We start from the raw sequence: 21,840 nt of genomic DNA, 5'->3' as shown, positions 1-21,840 counted from the left end.
TCCTGGTTTTGGGACAGAGACGGCTCTGGTTGCCCTAACAGATGATCTCCGTAGACAACTGGATCGAGGTGGGTCAGGACTGCTGATCCTTTTAGATTTGTCAGCAGCCTTTGACATGGTCGATCATGATCTTCTGGACCACCGCCTCGCAGACGTGGGGATACAGGGCATAGCCCGTAACTGGTTGTGCTCTTTTATCTCTAGTCAGGGACAGAAGGTGGCACTAGGGAGGGAAATGTCATCGCGCCACTCCTTGGTATGTGGAATGCCGCAGGGCGCAATTCTCTCCCCGATGCTTTTTAACATCTTTATGCGCCCCCTTGCCCAGATTATCCGGAGCTTTGGGCTGGACAGTCACCAATATGCTGATGACACTCAGCTCTATCTGCTGATGGATGGCCACACCGACTCGGCCCCTTACACACTCACCAGATGCTTGGAAGCTGTGGCTGGATGGTTTCGTGGGAGCCGATTGAAACTAAATCCTTCGAAGACAGAGGTCCTATGGCTAGGTCGGGATGGCATGGGGATGAGGGACCAACTCCCTTCTCTTGCGGGGGCCCAATTAGTGCCATTGCCTTCCGTTAAGAGTTTGGGTATAATCCTTGACGCCTCCCTTTCCATGGAGGCGCAAATTACAGCAACAGCCAAGGCGACATTTTTCCACCTTCGCCGCATCAAGCAGTTGGTCCCTTACCTTTCCCACCTCAACCTGGCCACAGTGATCCATGCGACGGTCATCTCCAGGCTTGACTACTGTAATTCGCTCTATGCGGGGCTGCCCTTGAAGCTGACTCCAGAGAGTGCAGAATGCTGCAGCGAGGCTCCTCACGGGGTCTCTGCCATGAGAGCATATTCACCCAGTGCTTTTCAAGCTGCACTGGCTCCCGGTGGAGTACAGGGTCAGATTTAAGGTGCTGCTTTTGACCTTTAAAGCCCTTCACGGCCTAGGACCCTCGTACCTACGGGACCACCTCTCCTGGTATGCCCCACGGAGAGCCTCAAGGTCCATAAATAACAACACCCTAGTGGTCCCAGGCCCTAAGGAAGTTAAATTGGCTTCAACCAGAGCCAGGGCCTTTTCAAATCTGGCTCTGGCCTGGTGGAACGCTCTGCCTCATGAGACCCGGGCCCTGCAGGATCTGATTTCTTTCTGCAGGGCCTGTAAGACAGAGTTGTTCCGCCTGGCCTTTGGCTTGGAGCCAATTTGATTCCCTCCCTCCTCCCTTTCTTTTTTCTTTTCCTTCTCCTCCTGCGATGAGGCTACATTTTAATATTTTAATGTTCCATTATTTTAATGTTGTATTTTATTTTTGTTTTTAAGTTGTAATCATTCATCTTGTTTTTATTATTGCTTGTAAGCCGCTCTGAGCCCGGCCTTGGCTGGGGAGGGCGGGGTATAAAAATTATTATTATTATTATTATTATTATTATTATTATTATTATTAACAGATGTCTGGGATATGCTGAAATTTAACCCATGAAGCTGTTTCTTGTTGTGAAGATCGGCCGTCGGAAAAGCTTCCTTTACAACATTTCTGCATGTCGGGGCTGTTCCAGGAGCTGGGCTAGTAAGAAAGGCGGAAACCTTGTAGACAAATAGCTTTGATTTTACTATCAAGAATAAATAGCTACCGGGGGAATGCGATTGCCCTGGGGAAAGGAGTTGAGGAAAAATTTGCCTGCAATATCCTGTAAGGGTTTTCCATTGCATAATTTATTATGCCATGCAAGGGACAATCATTTGTCTAAGTTTATACTGCTTCACCAAATAGGGATAAATGCCACAAGGCTGCGAAAGTGTGCTTGTGTGTGTTTGGGGAGGGGGACCAGATATTTGTAACCATTTTGTGTGGATGCATTCAGAATGAGTGGCACCAAGAGCCAGTTTGACACTGATCTGTTTTGTAAATCTGCAAATATTTTAAGGAAGGTATGAAGCTGAGATAAGATGGAAAACGCCTCTGAAGTTTCCGTCTTTGCCAAAGGTTGTCATTCAGTGGTATCTGCTTTGCATGCAGCATGTTCCAAGTTCCATCCCGGATTGACAGGGCTGTCCCCTGTCTGAAACCCTGGAGACTTGCTGCTAGTCAGTAGTGGGCACTGAACTTGATGGACCTATGGTCTGATTCAGTATAAGGCAATTTCCTATCTCTCTTATATCTTGTGAAATTTTGTTAGAAGCAAGCGGAATTTAACTTCATTTTTCAGATTTCAGGGAAAAAAATAAAAATAAAACAGCTTCCCTAAAGCTAGAAGATCATTATCTCTGTTGCTTACCTCTTTAGGTCAACAAAACTGGTGTGCTGAATCCCCTGGGTTGCAAAATGAAATTTGACCAAGACAACCTGTCAACATTTGCATTTTTGCAGAAGTTCCTATTAAACTTCAAATTTATTGAAACAGGTGTGTTTGTGTGTGTGTGTGTGTGTGTGTGTGTGTGTGTGTGTGTGTTGTTATTATTATAGGCTCTTTGGAGCTTGGGTTCCTTGCAGGAAAAGCAGTTGTTAAGAAAGCTTGTGTCAGAGGAAGAATGCAGCTGATTTTCCATAGGAGATGTTTGGGGATAAATTTGAAAATCTACCAAGGAAGAAAGGGCTAGTAGGCTGGTGAAGCCTGATTTTTAGCAAGTGACGAGTCCACCAACCCTGCCCCAACACGCCCCTCTTGTTCCACTGTTTATCCATCCCCAGAGAAACACACACGCAAGGGAGATTTATCGCTGGATGTTTTAAACCGCAACCTTCATTTTTGAAAGTGTGTATTTCCCTTGGAACTGAATAATTCCATTGAAAAGTCACAGGTGCCCCGGAGCTCTGCTTAGAAGATTACCTCAAGTTTCATTTCATAACACGCTTGGAACTTGAGGCAGAGAATTTATTACAATAGGTCACAAGTGATATTTTTGTCTGGTTTTCTCTGTTGTCGTCAGAGGTTCTAAAATTGCTGGATGAAACTCAAATATAAAATAATGATGATGGTAATTTTCTTTTAAAAAAACAACAGGCATGATAAGTTTCCATTGTTTGCATGGTGCAAAGAGAAATTCTGGTGCACAGCTTAAGCCAGATTTTTCAATACCAGGGAAGGAACAAATATATTTTACCATGCTAACACTCTGCCGTTATAATGTGAAAACAACTTTACAATGCTGCTTCAATTCCTGTTATCAAGGCATGCTGGCACCTGTAGAAAACGAAGCAGATTAATACTGAAAAATTAGAGCAAATCAAGGTTTTGCCTCATACAGGGATGGCCAAGCGAAAGCCCATCTGGTCTGCAAAGCAAATGCGTGGGGCATTTGGCAGCATGCAATAAAATAAATGCTGATAGGCTCGACATATAAATTTATCAAAAATATGTCTTGATCCAAGGCATACAAACAACATGGAGTGCCTCTGGCCTTCCCGCCCAACTTGCCACCAATGCCCCTGGATGTCCACAGGGGGGCATACTGTCCAAATATAACCTACGCATGTAAAATCTGACATCTGCAGGACCACATCACCACTCAGTTTCCAGTTTCTGATGTCTACATGCATTAGATTTTATTTACACGTGTCATATTCCAGTATCTGGTGATGTGAGAGGTGGGGCAAGTGTATGCATACACGTGGGACAGATCAGGGAGAAATTTTCTAGATCCATTTCAGTCAGGGTTTAGGTCTGGTTTGGGCACAGAGGCTGCTGTATGATGACCACTGTTGAGAGACACAGGCGCAATGTGTTAATTCTCCTCAACCTCTCAGCGGCCTTTGATACCATTGACCATGTTATCCTTCTGGAGAGGCTGTTCCAGGGGTGGGTGGGTGAGTGGGTGTGGTACCACTTTGCTGTGGCTCCGGTTCTACATGGATGGAACTTTCCAGAAGGTGTTGCTTGGGGAATATCCTTCAGCCCCATGGAGCCGTCAATGTGGGGTTCCTCAGGGTTCAATTTTATCCCCTATGATGCTTAACATCTACATGAAACTGCTGAGTGGGGTTAGCCACAGGTTTGAAGTATGATCCTTGCAATATGCTGATGACACAAAGCTCTGCTTCTCCTTTACATCTGCAGGATATGCTGAACCACGGTCTTGCCTCAGTAATGGACTGGATGAAAGTCAACCAACTGAAGCTCAATCCAGACATGACTGAGGCACTGCCAGTGAGCAGTTCCCTAGACCAGATGGATGGGAGGTTGCCTGCTCTTGATGTGGTTACACACCTCAAGGTCCAGGTACACAGCTTGAGGGTATTTATGGATCCCCTTGAAGCTCAGGTGGCCTCAGAGCCATGGTGTGGGTGCCCAAATGCCTAAGGATCCAACCCAATGCCTTATCTGCCAAAGTTGAGATGTTTGCTATGAGGTACGTGAAAAACCTGCTCACCAGGCAATTTGTCTGCAGGAAAAAATCCTCGCTCACCCCAGATATGGCAACCGAGTATTCCGTAGCAAGGTCCTCACATTGGCCAGTCAGCTCACCTTCAGGCAAGACAGGTATAAACAGGGCAGGAGGGTGGGGGATCCAATGACGATCTGAGCAAAAGAGCCCAGGTGTGGCCCAAATTTATTAAGGATAGGTGGACCTGGTTGCTGCTGGTCTGAAGCCATGACCCTGCTCACCTGCTGCCTCCTGATTGACCTATTTGAAAAGGCTTTTTGTGGAAAAAAAACCATGTGGCTGACAGGAAAGGTCCCAGCATTCCCCACCATGAATGAAATGACTTCAAGATTGGGCTGCAGCCACACCAAGCAGCAAACCGCCGCCTCCCTGGATCCCCAGGTAAGCAACTATTCCCCCTCAGCTTTCCCCATGAAATCTCTCTCTTTAAAGAAGAAGAAGAAGAAGAGTTTGGATTTGATATCCCGCCTTTCACTCCCTTTAAGGAGTCTCAAAGCGGCTAACATTCTCCTTTCCCTTCCTCTCCCACAACAAACACTCTGTGAGGTGAGTGGGGCTGAGAGACTTCAAAGAAGTGTGACTGGCCCAAGGTCACCCAACAGCTGCATGTGGAGGAGCAGAGACGCGAACCCAGTTCCCCAGATTACGAGACTACCGCTCTTAACCACTACACCACACTGGCTCTCTTAATCGGAGCAAACATCAATTTGGGGTTTCCATGGATTGACGTTCAATTGAGCTTCAAAAGAGCAGTGAAAGCTCTGGAGAAAATAAAAGGGTGCTGCGCCGTGGAGCTTTAAATTGCGGGCTGTGTCTGGAAAGAGGAGAGGAAAGGTAAGTGTGAATAAGCTCTAATTGTACTGATTTAGACAAGATTGTTCATAAATCTAAACAAACAACCCAGTCAATTAATTGACTGGATTAGAGATAAATAATTGGCTAAAGTCCTTGAGATCTATTGACAGGCTGATTTGCCTGTTTTTAAGGTGGCAGAAAAATATAGAAAATGATTGGGCTTAACTCTGCAAAGCTAAACTTACAAGCCAATCCTATACATAGCTACATACAGTCATACCTCATGTTATGTTTGCTTCATGTTACGTTTTTTCAGGTCGTGTCCCACAGCGACCCAGAAGTACCTGAAAGGATTACTTCAGGGTTTTGCTGCTCGTGCATGCGCAGTAGCGCTAAATCGCGCTTCATGTATGCGTACAAGCACCTGAGCAGATATGGCACTTCAGGTTGCGGGCTTTTCACATTGCAAACGGGCCTCTGGAACAGATCCCATTTGCAACCAGAGGTACCACTGTACTTAGAAGTACCGTAAGTCCCATAGGCTTCCTCCCCAGTAAAGTGGGTATATTATTGCAGCCTTAGAACTCAATGCTATGCAGGCTTACTTGGAAGCAAGCCTGGCTAACTTCAGTGAGGCTTACTCTCAAATATCTGTGCATAGGATTAAATAAGGACTGGCAATATTATTTATTTATCTATTTATCGATCATTAAACTTATAAGTTGCTTTTCTTACAAAATGGCAGGGACTACAGAGCTGCATTCGGATGCCATGCCTGAAGTTGTCCACCTCTGATTTAATGATGCCATTTGCAGCCAAATGAATACTTTGGATCCCGTATCAGAAAACTGCTTAAGCACATTTAGGTAGATAAGTCTTCCTGATTTCAGGAGGATGCTTCCTACATGTTTCCAATGCTACACATATAGTTTCAACCTCAACCTGTCTGGGCATCTTGTATAGTTTAATGTTTGCCATTAAAATGTTTTGTGTAGCTGGATGAAGAACAGAGGAAAAGACACCCGGAGAAGGTCTGAAGAACTACCGAGCCAAATAATTTATTGAGCTGGAGTTTCTTTTCTTCTGACCTTGCCGAGATGAAGGTATTTTCAAAAGACCCTGCTTTGATAAGCAAACATTTTAGAATCCTGTGAGGCAGTTAATGAGGGATTTAAGGAATCAAAACACTCGGAAGTCATTACTGACTCTGTCGCAAGATTGTAGGAGCATTAAATTTTGAAAAGGCTCTAAAGTTAACTAGAGAGAATCTCAAAGCTCAAGTTATTAGGAGGGGTTTGGGCTGGATGTTTCATCACGGACCAAAACCAAATGTAAGATTACTCCATCAGAATTTGGAAGTTTTAAATCAGTGAATTGCAGACTTTTTTTATGCTCAAGTCAACTGTTTCCCACTTTGATTTGTCTGCCAAGGAATCCCTGCATATCTGCCCTGAAATCTTTGCATATTGTGTCCAAGGATACTGGATTGGACATAAACACCCATCCCAATTTTTCACCCCAATCGCAGGCAGCAAATTGCAGGCAGCTGTTTCTTTGAAGCTGGGAAGCTAAGGATATGGGTTTATTGAGCCCTACATTGGGATCCAAGTGGTTTTCATTGCGGTAAATATACTGAAATGATGGGAGACACAATACAATCAGTAGCAGACATGGTGGTCATGCAGGGACACTTGCCTGACCTCCAAGCAGCTGAGTCCCTGCTGCTTACTGAGAGGGACAAGGCAGTGGGGAGCAGTGCAAATGCACTTACCCCACACCAACCTTGGTGGACCTGGAGACTCTGAGCATGGCTGGAGTCATGGCTTGGTGGACCTGCAGACTCATGACCTGGAGACTCTGAGGGATGTCCAGCTCCCTTTGGACCTGTGCATGGGCATGGCAGTGCACTCACCATTACTGGCTTCACCACCTGCCCTTCCTAGACTGCAGTTATTTTTGCTGTGGACCAGGTGTTCCAACTTGAACAAAATATCTGGGCTCCCAGGTAAGCCCCGTCACACATCATCAATCACATGATGTGGTGCGCGCACACACCATTTGAAAGGCAATTCCCATCAACCTTGGGGGGGGTGAAGCAGCCCCCTCAAATATTTTACTGGGGGTTGCAAAGAACCCTCAGCCTGTAGGAGTTGGCTTCTATGCTCTGGACAGTGTTGGTCACTGTTAAATGGGGAGGATTGTTGCCTTTGCAATAGCAAGGCTGTGGTGTGTCTCTGACTGTCTGCGGTCTCAATTCTGAGGGCACTGGGCAGAATCCAGAGCTTAGGAAGGAATCCCTACAGGGTGGTGCTGAAAAGCCTCTTCTCCCCGTTGAAGCCAGTAGCCACACATGACCAGGTTGCTAGCTGGACCTGCATGATCAGCCTGCACCATAGTCCAGAGACCTGCTTCTTGGCTACCCCAATGATTACCCAGCAGACAGGAAGTTGGGCCACCTGATGGACTGATCCTTGCCCTGTGCTGCACCCAACCAGGGATACGCTATTACCTACAAATCTGTGGTCATGTTTAACCCATGCACTTGTCTCTGACTGGTCATTGCTCCCAGACAAGAAAAAACACAAACACCAAACACATGACTATGCCTGGTACACAATCGTAAATATTAATAAGTGACAATGATACTGTTTGGCCTGGTAAGTCGAAAGCTTTCTTAGCAATTGTGTTCATTAACACTCCTGTATTACCAATATCTGATCAAGCTATGAGCAAAGGCGTAAGACAAAACTGATGGCTGTGTTAATGTTTAGTTTAACCCATTCGTGATAATATATTGGTGAGTATTCGTTCCAGCCAGGGTCTTTCTTCAGCTTTCCACCTGACTGCCTGATTTTGGATAAATATTTGCTTGCAGGTTTCTAAGAGTGAAAACCACATGGACAACAGAACAGCCCAGTTTCCCCTTCGCACATCTCCCTTGAGTACATTAGGAATGGCGCTGCTTCAGAAATGAGCCATTAATCAACTTTATTTGCCTTTGTTAATTGCCATACCTGAATGCACTGACAGTGGTAGTTAGGAGGGGAGTGGGACCTATAAAAATGTGGCTCTGTTTTGCACAAGCATTTGCACATCCTGGCCCTCAAAAATAAAAAAAATAAAAAAAATGCACAGCTCTTCATCTGCAAATTCTTACCTCTTGCATTTCTAGAAATAGTTACTAATTCATTATTGTCAGTGACATTTCCTGCACTTTCATGTGTTGCCCTAGCACTGCCTGTTTCCTCCATTTCATTATTATGAAACAGCTCGGCTGTGATAGACTGCTGATCCTCATCTTCATATTGATTAATTTCATTTCCACATACATCATCCTGTTTTTCAACAGCCTCAGCTCAGTCTTCTTAACAGTGAGTCATTTGCAAGACAGATTTTTCATTACCAGACTCATCTTCCGAATAGGAGGATAGCCAGGTATAGGGGTTCAATCCTGCATCCAGTTAAACTGGCATAAATGGGGAATGGAATGGAGTTCTTCCAGGTTTGCAGTGCATTGATGGACTAGGGGAGTTCTTGCTTTCTTCCTTTGGCTGTGTTGCTCAAGGTATATGCCAGTCATACTGGGTTTGATCATTATCCACATCATTAAAATGCAATTTATTTTGGGGGATTAATTTGCAGATTAAACAAGCGCTGTTTTATTGCATTTATTTCTCAAGCATCTCAAAGTTGGCTAAATATATTTCTGTAGTGTGATTAAGTTTAAACACATTTATAAAAATGAAGTTGCTCATATTCCAGAAGGGATTCATAATTGTTCAGAGCAACGTAACTTGCTCTATGGTAGCTGAAAGCCATTATCTCTCTCTTTCACTGTATTTTTTTTTTTAAAAAATGAATGTATAGTTTTTCTTCTATCCCACAAGTAGCTAGTAGGATGATTAGTGGTAAAGTATCTGTGCAGTTGGGAGGATTCCTGATTGTATGGAAATGTGCGTGAATTTTGTACACATGTAATCACTCTGCAGATGTTTTGCTGAAGCACTAGGCTTCAGCAATCCTCTCCATTTGTACTTTCAGTCTGCACAAAGGAATTGCTTGCACAGTCCTACAGCAAGGTTTCTTATGCATGGGATGAAGGAGCAATTCATTTGGCCTTCTTTTTGCAGAGGAACTGACCTAGTTCAACGCTCCCAAACTTGCTCACATATTGGAATACAACTCCCAATCAGACTGCATGCTATTCCAGACTTTGCAATGCATCTGAAGAAGTGTTCATGCACACGAAAGCTTATACCAAGAACAAACTTATTTGGTCTCTAAGGTGCTACTGGATATATATATATATATATATATATATATATATATATATATATGTATGTATATCGACTGTGTCAGATCAATACGGCTACCTACCTGAATCCAGAATGCATTTTCAGTGTGCGAAAATACATTTTTAACTTAAGTCCATATTTTATGGTACATAAAAGATGCAAAAATCCACAATTTGCTGGTGAATGCATGAAATGTGTGGTTTTATGTAAAAGTCCATTAAAAGTGCCCACAAAATATGTACAGCTCATGTACAATAGAAAAGAGCAGCAGACAAGGGGTTGGAATGAAAATGTCAGTGAGATCAAAATAGGATGTATTAGCTGCTTGGAATACCTCTTGCTCTTAATAGCAACACTCAGAATTTCTGCCATGCCACCCAAATTAATGCTGCACTGAGCAACTCCAAATTCTCACACGTGTGTGTGTGTGTGCAAAAGGTTGTGCCCCTTTGTACAGAGGTCTGTGGTTCTTATCGTTTTGTAGAAATAAAATAAAAAAATCTTGCACATCTGGGAGCACTGATTTATTACAGGCCGAGTCTGGCACACAGTTTGTGTGCAAAACAAAGCTTACCTTTCCTAAGTGGCATCTGTTACATTCATATGCGAGCTCCATTGTGAAAAGAGTACCACACGTCTGCTGTGTGATAAATTCACAATTGTGACAAATAAAGATTAAATTTGACAGAATTTAACAGCCTCTCTCTGCTCCAGCAAGCTGTGTTTGTAGCAGAAGAGTTTTTGCGCTGTGCGTGAATCAAAATAATGGACCTGGAAGAGCAGAGGGAAATAGTGAAATGTAATGGCAACCCCACAAAACCGTAGCCCCAGAGGAACCAAGAGAATTATCATGGAAAAAATATATATTTTGGGTGCAGAGAGTTGTATCCAACTAAATCCTACACAGAAGAGACCCACTGCAATCAGTGGCCATGTCCATTAACTCCAATAGTCTATTCTGGTTATAGTCAGGGCCGGCCAACCCATGAGGCAAGATGAGGTGACCGCCTCAGGGAGCAGGATCCACAGGGACAGCAGATTCTGCTGTCAATCTTTCTCTGCCCGCCTTTGTTTCTAATGCAGATCTTCCCTCACCCTGTTTTCCCTGGCAGGGAGGAGAATGCCATTTTGGAACCCTCCTCATGTGCCAAAATGTCTTGAGCCTATATTGGTCTAATCCGCTTGCTGCCTGAACTCAGAGGCTGTTAAAGATAAATGAAGGATTAGCATCAGAATGATTTATCGGAACTACCTGGACTAATTAAGGGAAGCAGTACAATCGTGAGATCATCGCTCCTTGAACCTCAGAGCATGGGAAATCAACCAAAGACTTATAATTTGGCATAAAATTTGGATTGTTTGATTATATTATAATTTGGAATGTTTTTAATGTGGTTTTTATTGGATTGTTAACATGGAAATTATAACAACAACAACAACAACAACAACAACAACAACAAAATGTTTTGAGCCAGTCAGGCTAAAATTGGATGGAACCTAGAAACTTGAAGGGCATTATTTCACTGGATTTAAAAAATAAATAAAAAATCTTCCTTCACTACAGCTTATCTCATTGATTCTGCGTTTATATGCATTATTTCACTAAATGATTTGGGCTTACCCTTTTCCAGTATAAATGTTCCCATGAGTTCAGGACATCAGGAAAGCTTCTGCTGCATGTTCTGCCACTCTGGGAAGTGCGGAAAACAGGGTTGTTTTGATAGAATCACCCAGAATGCAAAATTCAATATTCTGGGATAGCTAGCAGCCTACTTGAGTCTACACATTCAGAAGAGAAGGGTCCTGTTGCATCACACCCAATGCCCATCTGTTCCAGCTTCTTGTTCTCAGTGTCCAACTAGATGTCTAGGCAACAAAGAGGACTTGAGGGCAACAGAGCTCTCTGCACATGTGGGCCAGAACAACTGGTCTTCAGAGATGCACTGCATCTGATTTAATACACAGCTATCATGACAGCCACATGTATTGTCTTACCAGCCAGTGTGGTGTAGTGGTTAAGAGCGGTAGATTCGTAATCTGGGGAACCGGGTTCCTCCACCTGCAGCTGCTGGGTGACCTTGGGCCAGTCACACTTCTCTGAAGTCTCTCAGCCCCACTCACCTCACAGAGTGTTTGTTGTGGGGGAGGAAGGGAAAGGAGAATGTTAGCTGCTTTGAGACTCCTTCGGGTAGTGATAAAACGGGATATCAAATTCTTCCATGAAGTTGTCTAACCCTCTTTTAAAGCTTGTCAAAGTTGGTGGCCATCACACTATCTTGTGGTTTCAAATTCCACGCACTATGTGGAGTAGTTCGTTTTCTCTATTCATCAGGCAGCAGGTCAAGTCAGCCTTGTTCCAGCATGCTTTTTCTGATGTTAGTTCTGTTTCTAGATGTTGCTGCTGTATAGGGAGTTCATGTTTCTCTGTTGCTGGTGTTGGATTTGCTGTCATTTTTTATTGCTTTAGTGCTGGGCTGTTTTTTTTTTTATTTAACTATTTTACTTGTAAGCTGTTCTGAGTTCTCTTTTGAGGATGGAAGATGCAGAATGCAAAAATTCTTATAAATAAATAAATAAATAAATAAATAAATAAATAAATAAATAAAGAGATAGACGGGTTCTGCTGTAGGAACATTTTCAGGAACACATGTGCATTTTTTATTTCAAGGCACGTCACTTGCAGGAATAACAGGGCAGTGACATTGCTGTGTGCAAAACAAATTCAAAGTAGGAAGTTTTGGAAATCTGTCTACAAAAATTAAATTACATAAACACTGTAGGAAGGAGTCCATATACTAGAAAACAGTTTAAGCTGCCAGGTACCTATGGACTGTAACTATTTTAGGGGAGGGATTCAAGTGCATATTGGAATTTTAAATACTCTGTTGCCGTAGTGCAACAAATTTACTTTTAAAACAAGCAGACTATTTGCATTTAGGAAAGTGATAGGGAAATGCACCAAAATGGAATGAACTGATGATTGACAGGAAGATGCATGCACCCTGAAGCAAATCAGGATTAATGGCAATTGTCGTGTAATTGCAAAGCAGGATGAATACTCAATAAGCAGGCCACCTGGAAGATCCCCAAGTGAGTAAACTGATGAAAGCAGAGAGATTTAGGGGAGAACGAAGTAGTCTTTTGCATTCTCTCCTTTAGCAACTACCATATATTATAACACATGCCAGCACAAGTGGTTTTCATATTAACATTTTAACATTAGCATACAACAGCCAGTAAATCTATCATCCTATTGAAACTCATATTGGGCATTCTGATTTCATAGCTATATTTAGCAATAACGTGCTCCAAAAAGTTCAGGTGCATATATTGTTTCCCGGGTGTCCTTCCTTCTCTCCCAGATTCACCACTGTTCCCCCCCCCCATAAAAATCATTTCACATTTAATTCATTTTGGGGAAACATTTCCTCACATTTTGGATGCCACTTTGATCTTTGGAAGAAAATGTCTGGGCAAGGGGAATGCACAAACACCAGTGACGACTGGTGACTCTGTTGCCTACAAATGTCCTTGTTGAGGTATCATTGCTTCTCCATACCACCAGTGGGTAGAGCTTCATGGAGCTTCATGGAATGAATCTGTAATTGTTTGTTTGTTTGTTTGGTCCCTCCTCTCAACCACACTTCTCCCTCAGCTACCCACTTCCCATTGTGTATGCATGCACCCCTTCTTTTCTCAGTGCAAACTGATGGAGATGTTCGCTGAACTGCCACTGTCACTGGAATTTGGCAAGATACCGTATTTTTCATTCTATAAGATGCACCTAGTTTTTGGAGGAGGAAAACAAGAAAAAAATATTCTGAATCCCAGAAGCCAGAACAGCGAGAGGGATTGCTGCACAGTGATCCCTCTTGCTGTTCTGGCTTCTGGGATAGCCATGCGAAGCCTCTTCAGGACAGGGGGAGCCTTCATTCCGCTCCCCTGAAGAGGCTTCACAAGGCTAAGCTAGAAGCTAAAACAGCGAGAGGGAGCGCTGCGCAGCGTTCCCTCTCGCTGTTCTGGCTTCTGGTATTTCTGCGCAGCCTATATTCACTCCATAAGAAGCACACACATTTCCCCTTACTTTTTAGGAGGGAAAAAGTGTGTCTTATATAGCGAAAAATACGGTAGTTTGCCAACTACCAAAGGCAGAGCAGCCGGTCTCCGAAATGTGACGTGTGTGCTTGTGTGTGAAGCTAAACAAATACAAGGCCAGGAAGGGAAACAGAAAGAGAGACTCAAAAGTAGGGTTGCCATACATCCAGGAAAATCCAGCCGTATCGCAAGCCATGTTGGCAGTGTTGTTTTTTCCAACCCCGCCCCCAAATTAGCTCAAAAGAGCTCAACATTTGTGTCCTCATTAAGGATCTGAGATCAACATGAACAAGGGCTTTTATTTTTCTTTTGTATTTCCTGAACACACGTCCCAATTTCCTGTCAGCAAACATGCGCTAAGTGGCTAATTATATTTTGTGGCCTACGTTCTGAAGAGGGTGAGCTTTCTTTAGGAAGAGATTTCTGCACTGCCCTTCACCAAAAGTGCACGCAGGGAGGCATACAAAAATAAATATAAAACTTAATAAACAGAAGCAATAAAATAATTATCATAAATTACATGCTTAACAACATCTCCCCAATGACTTAATTACTTAGTCTCTAATAGCTTGTTGAAATACATATGTTTTTAACCTGGCACCAAACAGAATGTAAGGTTGTGGCAAGACACAGTTCAGTGAGGATGTCATTCCACAGATGTGGGGCCACCACCAAAAAGGCTTCTTCTTCTTTATTGGATTTATAACCCACCGTTGACCATAAGATCCCAGGGTGTGGATGAATATATCAATATAATAATTGAAAGAGATAAAATATCAATTAAAGCATCAGAAAAATAGTTCAATCATTTTCACTATGGTTCCAGCAACTAAATATTACAGTGATGCAGAAAGGCACTACATTTATATATTAGGACCCTGAGGAGATGACGCTGTGGTATACTTCTTTTCTTCAGCTTCTCAGCCTAGAGCTACCTTTAAAAAGTGCCCAGAACCTTCTAGCCCTAAACGCTTGTTGAAATTTACAGAAAGAAAATGTAGCATGTAGATGGCTGAGATGGTTTTTTTTTTTTAACCACATAGATCCATTTGCATCGGCACCCAGTTTGTTTCCATATCTAATTCACAGCCTAGTTCTTACCTCTAAAGCTTTAATTCATGCTGTGCTGAAAATTTCTCAAGCACCTTTTTTTAAAAAGACACTCCACATCAATTAATGAGAAAAGAAAATGAATTAAAAAATGATCAAAGGGGAGAGAAAGTTTCAGTGAAATTCTAATTTGTGGGATGCGGGGCTTTGTCTTTACTTTAAATTCCAAGGGGAGGGGTCATATCCCTCATTCTACAAGCAATCTGACCAGTGGATCACTCCCTATATTATCCTCCCAACAACCCTGTGAGGTAGGTTAGGCTGAGAGGTGGTGATTCACGGCTGAGTGGAGATTTGAACTTTGGTCTTCCAGGTCCTAGGGGAAGACATCATGAGGTAACTCATCCCATTAGGCTTTTTCAGATCAGGAAATGCAGGCAGTTTGGGAGGTTACAGAGCACTGGAAAAATGATCCATGGAAGGAAAAACACACACATACCACCCTCATAAAAAGGGTTGTTTTTCAGCCAAAACTTGATGGAACTCAGTCCTGGCACCTCTCAGGTAGGCGTTGCTGGTGACCCTCCAAGTGTCCCTATTTTCCAGGGACATCCCTGATTTGGAGAAGCCACCCCAGTTTCTGATTTGATCCCAGAATGTCCCACTTTTCCTTAGGATTTCCCTATTTTCATTGGAGAAATGTTGGAGGGTATGGAGTTATCCAACCCCTGAGCTGTTTGAAGGCAATCCTATATAGGGAAGTGTGTGTTTTTAAAATGTTTAATTATGTTTTTATATATGTTGGAGGCTGCCCAGAGTGGCTGGGGCTACCCAGACAGATGGGTAGGGAATACAGCAAATAGTAAAATTATCACAATGGAATGGGACATCCCTATTTTCATTGGAGAAATGTTGGAGGGTATGCCATTGCCATTCTAAGAGAATGAGGGAGATGTTCATGGTGAGTGCTATTTCTAGAAAAATAGCACTGTTCATAACAACGAGGTAAGCTCAAATCACCACACCCATAGAAATCCCAAATAAATTCTAAAGTGCCCTCAGAATGAGGCTAAATGTAAGCCTAGCATCAGTTTTGCAGACATAAATGGAAACACAGATACAGATTTTTTCCAAGTACTTTCTTGGAACTTCCTCGTATTCCTTGCTTTAAAATTTGCTGCCACATTATGAATCAAACAGTCTTTAATCCTCAGAGAAAGCATTTGGGGGAGATGGATGCGCTTGGGGAGTAGAACTGCTGTCTGTGGACCTGAGACTCACTCTGCATTTTTGTGACTTTGCAACGCCATCTCATTTCTTAAAGCCGCTCATGAGTCATTCGTTAGCGCGCACACAATGGTTATCAGATGCCACAGGAGCATGAAAAATTTCCAGTCTAATAACCACCATCGTAACTGTCACCTCTTTATGATGTGCAAGAGGATACACACACAGGATTGCCAGCTTTTATTCCGCACAAAATATGACACCCCTCTCCTGGGAACGCCATTTCTCATCAAGCTGTCCTCCCCAGGAGTTAACACAGTGCAGCTCAGACAGGTACGCCCTTCCTACATGTAAACCTGCACACCTGCCTGCCCCTGTCTTGAGGAAGTTTGGAGACTGAATGGAGTGTGCTATTTCCATCCTTCCTTTGAAGTTAGATATGAAAAAAATAAAACACCACAAGTGAAACTAGGAAGGTCTATTCTCCTGCAATGCCTTTTGCTGCGTACACACTTGATATTCAAAGAACATTTAGAACACATTCCTTCCTGCAAGAATCCTGAGAATGGTACCCCTCACAGGACTACAACCATCAGCACTCTCACCAAACAATAGCTCCCAGGATTAATTTTGGGGGGAGGGGATGTATGGGGTGTACTGAGTACATCTCAATACTGAAAGTAGCATAATTATTGGGGTGTAATTTGGAGTCTGTCCCCACTTTATCAGCAGCTAATTTTTAGCAAAGGACATATTTTGAATCAAATAAAGGGCTGGAGGCTGGCTCTTTAACCTCCTCTTATCCTAGCTGAACAGAAATTGCCACTGTCGTTTACAGTAAGGCTGAGACTTACACAGAGGTTAAGCCCTGGGCAAATGGAGATCAGCAGCTGAGTTGCATATTAAGCAGAGGTTTCTATTGGTTGAGAAAGAAAAATACCAGGTATAATAAAAAGAATTCCTGGATGCCGGGTTTGGAGCAAGTACTCTTTGGTGAGAGAACCCTAGAAGAGATTTATAATTATAAAGTATGCAGCAAAGTAAAGCGTGGAAATAGACCTTTAAAATATCCCCTTCTAAGTTGCTTCTGAAGTTCCCCTCTTACCATAGCATAGAAGAGACCATACATTTGGTCAGTTAAAAATGGTTTACTTACAAACTCTGCAAAGGCCAGATTCATGTGCTTTTCCATACAGCAGTCAGAAAACACAGGCAGTATAACTTAGGTTCCAACGTGGTGAGGGTTTCTAAATTATATAGAAATGAAAAGATGGTTTGCTTATGCCACGTGATCTATGCTTGGAGCATCCAGCTTAGACCTCCTTACTGCTAGGGTTCACATAGTGGAATAGAAGAACAAAGAATTTGATCACCCTTCCTCCCAAGGTGAAGGGGAGTGGCCTACCTAAGCCTGGCAGAACAGCTTACTCTATGGTCTTATTCCATTCATAAATTCATTCATTCATTTGAGTCTCTGCCCAGGCTGTAGACCTGTCCTGGCCTACTCTTCTCACTGACCCTTCACTGTGCTCTCCACAAAGGCCTTTGCCTCCTCGAATGTGTCATTGAACTGTGATGATTCATCTTGTGTGCCTCAGTGGTCACATCCATTGCTCAGTCTATTTTTTTGCCTCTGATCAATTTGCCTCCCAGCACGGGAACATGGCCCTTGGGTGGTTTCTTGTCCACAAGAAAAGGCAGCCCTCGAGGGGCAAAGTGTCTTTTTGTATGTACATAGGCTTTGTGCTGGTGCTGGGTGGCATTCAACTAAGCTTTACTCAGAACAGACCCATTGAAATTAATGGAGTTAGTGTTAGAATTCCTGCTCTGTGATTGCAGTCATGGGATTTTTGTCTATCACATGATGGTATATGTTTTGACTCCACAGAGTGAGAAGTGACGGAGACAGGATGTTTGTGTTACTGTGTTCCATGAAGTGGGACTATTGTCCTTTGTTCTTCATGAACATGTTGCAGTGTTCCGTGTGTGTTTATATGTAAATAAAGTTGATTAACCAAAATGCTGGGTTGCTGAGGTCTGTTATGCAAGCTGTGAAGACTCTGCAGATCCCTAAGTGTGCCGATGTCTGTTGGCACCGGTCGCTGTGATGTTCGGGCTGAAGAAAGCTTTTGAAGCTCCCGAACGATCGACCAGGAGGAAGAGAACATGCCAGTCGGGCATGTGTCTCTACCAGAGTCCTACTCGAGTGTAGGAAGAGCTCCTGACAGTTAGGCTCATTACATTCAATAGGGCTGCTCTGTGCAAAACACAGTTGGATACTACTCATTGGGTCAGATTCTGGAGTTCTGCTAGCAGGAGCCAGGACCTAAACCTAAACATTAGGAAGAACTTCCTGACAGTAAGAGCTGTTCGACAGTGGAATTTGCTGCCAAGGAGTGTGGTGGAGTCTCCTTCTTTGGAGGTCTTTAAGCAGAGGCTTGACAACCATATGTCAGGAGTGCTCTGATGGTGTTTCCTGCTTGGCAGGGGGTTGGACTCGATGGCCCTTGTGGTCTCTTCCAACTCTATGATTCTATGATTCTATGATAAGGGCTCCTGCTAGTGCAATGGGGCTCTCCTTCTCCTCTGTGTGCTCCTGCGCTCTCCAAATGAGATGGGGCAGGGGCAGGAAAACCCCTAGGCGGGGAGGGAGGTCATTTCATTGGAAAAGCAGAAATGCTTGCATTGATAGATTATTTATTTATTTATTAGCTTGGCACTGGAACTCTTCCCATAAAGTTTAATGAATGTTAGAGGCAGGACCGGTGGGCTGGATCCTTCTCACCCATGAATACTTTCACACTTATGGTGAGAGTTTGGAATAAAGGGGCAAGGCACAAGTAACTGGATAAAACGAGGCCCATGTTCTATTAATTTTGCAATCGAATTTGTGCAGATTGTGGTGACAGCGCTGCTGTACAGCACACCGAAATCCAAACAGGATGAAGGACAGTACACACACGTGTTAATAAATAAGTATAAATGGTCACACAAAAGCACAAACACAAACATCAACACCCTGCCTGCTCCTTTTTGTTTCGCTCTCTGTGCTCTTCCCTGATCTGGCGAACGAAAGCTACATCTGACAAAAGCCCTCTGCAAAAGAACCCTTTGTGAAATCAAAACACCGAATATAAACATTTTTGCAGCGGCATCTTTTGTGCTAGGAGACTTGACTGATGAACTGCGCTGCATTTTGCAGGCCGCTGCTTCTTGGTGCTGCTGTTTCCATTATGCGGAGGGAATGTGAGGCCGCGACGGGAAGCATTAAACAATGCAAACATACTCGCACGGTGTTAAGAGCTTCCGCGTGATTTAATACAAAGCTCAACGATGTATGTGGTCCACCAGAACCTCCGACAAGACAAGGATTGGTAAATCGAGGCCCCTCTGCGGAATAGCTCTTAGGAATTATGAAAGGGAAGGGACCAGCACACAGATTTACAATACATGCCCTTTGGCTTCCATGATAGATTTGTGGTAGGTAGTTTGCCTTTGTTAAAGTCTGATATTAATGTCTGTGAGCTGTGGGGAGGGAGGAACAAATGGTTCCTGCCTAGAATGCAAAATCTTTATGTTTAGAGGTAATAAATAATCCTGAAATGAGTAATTAGATATTTGCACATAAAAAAGAGAAGTACATTATTAGCCAAAGAAAGAATGGGTTATGGTTTCCTTTTGTTGGAAACAAACATCATCATCACCATCATTATTTAATACTATTACTACTATTGAAGCGCTTTCCATGAGGCATCCCAAAGCAATTTCAAAGCACTTTGAAACAGATAAGTGAGCGAAAGGTTTGTTGTTGTTTGCTTATTTTATTTATTTTTTTACTTTTTTTAAAAAAAAAAGCTTTTGTTGTTTGCCACACGATGTGATCTTACTGGGGATTGAAGAGTTAAATTTAATCAAACCTTTTGAAATGGTAATAAATCAAAGGAGCCCCCTGAGTCCACACAGACTACCCAGCCCACATTGTTAGTGAGTAGGAAACTGTTACCATCTGTTGGCTATTTGGTGGTCAGCATGAAGTGAAATTGGCGATCCCAGGTCAGTTCCCAAAGGAGTCACGCTTCCATGACAAACACCATCCTCAACCCAAATGACATTTTTATTTGAAAACCGAATGGAGTATCATGGAAGGGCTGCATATAAATATCGAGATCACAGTTCTTCTAAATCATACACACACACACACACACACACACACACACACGAGAATTTATTTATTTATTACCAGGGTAGGATATGAGCGATACTCTGGTGATAGGAGTAAATCATATGGTGGTCAAAGATGTGCTGTGAAACAAACCTGGTTTCTGTTTCCATGGATGCATCTTTCTTAGTGGGGTGTGGGGGAGAGATGCAAGGGATTAATTTAAAACACACACACTTGACATATTCAGAACTTTTTATTTCTGTATTTTAGAGTCTAGCTTCGGAAAAATATTAGTCTGCGGTTTGCAAAAACAAAATGTTGGAAGAGGCTTCTTTGCTCACTTGCGTTTTGAGTAACTGGGACTGGTCCAAGACAGTTGAGCTGGAGGGCATGACAGAAACCCCTCCTCCTTCCATGTACAGAAGCTGGCTGAACTGGCAACTGAATCTTACTCCAACAGGATAGCATGCTCCATGGCACTGGAGGGCAACATGCAAGTTGAGGGGTGCATAACACATTGCATCTCTAACAGGGGGAAATGGCCAAGGGCTCAGGAGGAATGGCCGAGTGTGCTACGGGTGCTGTGCCCTTCCCCAGTATCTGCCGCCAGAGGTGATTTGCTCAGTTTGCCTAATGTTTGGTCTGTGGCTCAGTTCCAGAAGGTTTCAGTTGTTCTTCATAAGTTTTGCAAAGGAATGAATGAAATTGCAAAGGCTGTGTTTGCAAGGGCTACCTAGAAGCAATAGCAAAACGTAAAACGGTCCCGTCACTGGGAGGTGGGGAAGAACACATCTATAATGATGTATTCCATTTGGTTAGAAGGCGGCCTTCATCCGTGCCTTCTGACATGATGTCCTATTGTGTTTTGGGCGTAATTCTAATGTGCCAGAGAAGCCCTTTGCATCTTGGGGCCAACCTGCCTAAGTTGCATTCCCATTGTGGCATCTTGCTGTAAGAATCCATAGCACAATCTAGGACAGAGGAAGTTGGAAACTGTGGCCTCCATCTGTTGTTTAATTGTACCTCTCACCATCTTGTGAACCGCCCTGGGATCTTTTTATGAAGGGCAGTACAGTGGTACCTCAGGTTATATACGCTTCAGGTTACATATGCTTCAGGTTACAGACTCCACTAACCCAGAAATAGATCTTCAGGTTAAGAACTTTGCTTCAGGACGAGAACAGAAATCGTGCTCCAGCGGCACAGTGGCAGCAGGAGGCCCCATTAGCTAAAGTGGTGCTTCAGGTTAAGAACAGTTTCAGGTTAAGAATGGACCTCCGGAACGGATTAAGTACTTAACCCGAGGTACCACTGTATATTCCTGCCAACCTAGCAGTTCGAAAGCATGTCAAAGTGCAAGTAGATAAATAGGTACCACTCCAGCGGGAAGGTAAATGGCATTTCTGTGCGCTGCTCAGGTTCGCCAGAAGCGGCTGAGTCATGCTGGCCACATGACCCAGAAGCTGTATGCCAGCTCCCTCGGCCAATAAAGTGAGATGAGCGCCGCAACCCCAGAGTCAGTCACGACTGGACCCAATGGTCAGGGGTCCCTTTACCTTTACCACTGTATATAAATCTAATAAACAGAATAAATAAATAAATCCATCCCTGACAATTGGCCATGTGAGCTCAAGCTGATGGACAATGGAATCAAACAACATCTGGAGAACCATAGGTTCCACACCCCTAATCTTTCCTCCTGTGGAACATTCTCCATGGATACATGCTAAAAATCAATCATCATTTGCAAGTAATTCTTAAAATCTGGAATTTAAGTGAGAGGGGGCTGGGGATTGTACCACAGATAACTATTTGCCGCTTGATTAAGC

Source organism: Podarcis erhardii (genome assembly GCF_964252035.2).
Source record: "Podarcis erhardii genome assembly, chromosome: 6".
Taxonomy (NCBI): Eukaryota; Metazoa; Chordata; class Lepidosauria; order Squamata; family Lacertidae; genus Podarcis; species Podarcis erhardii.
This window is presented reverse-complemented; position numbering follows the sequence as displayed.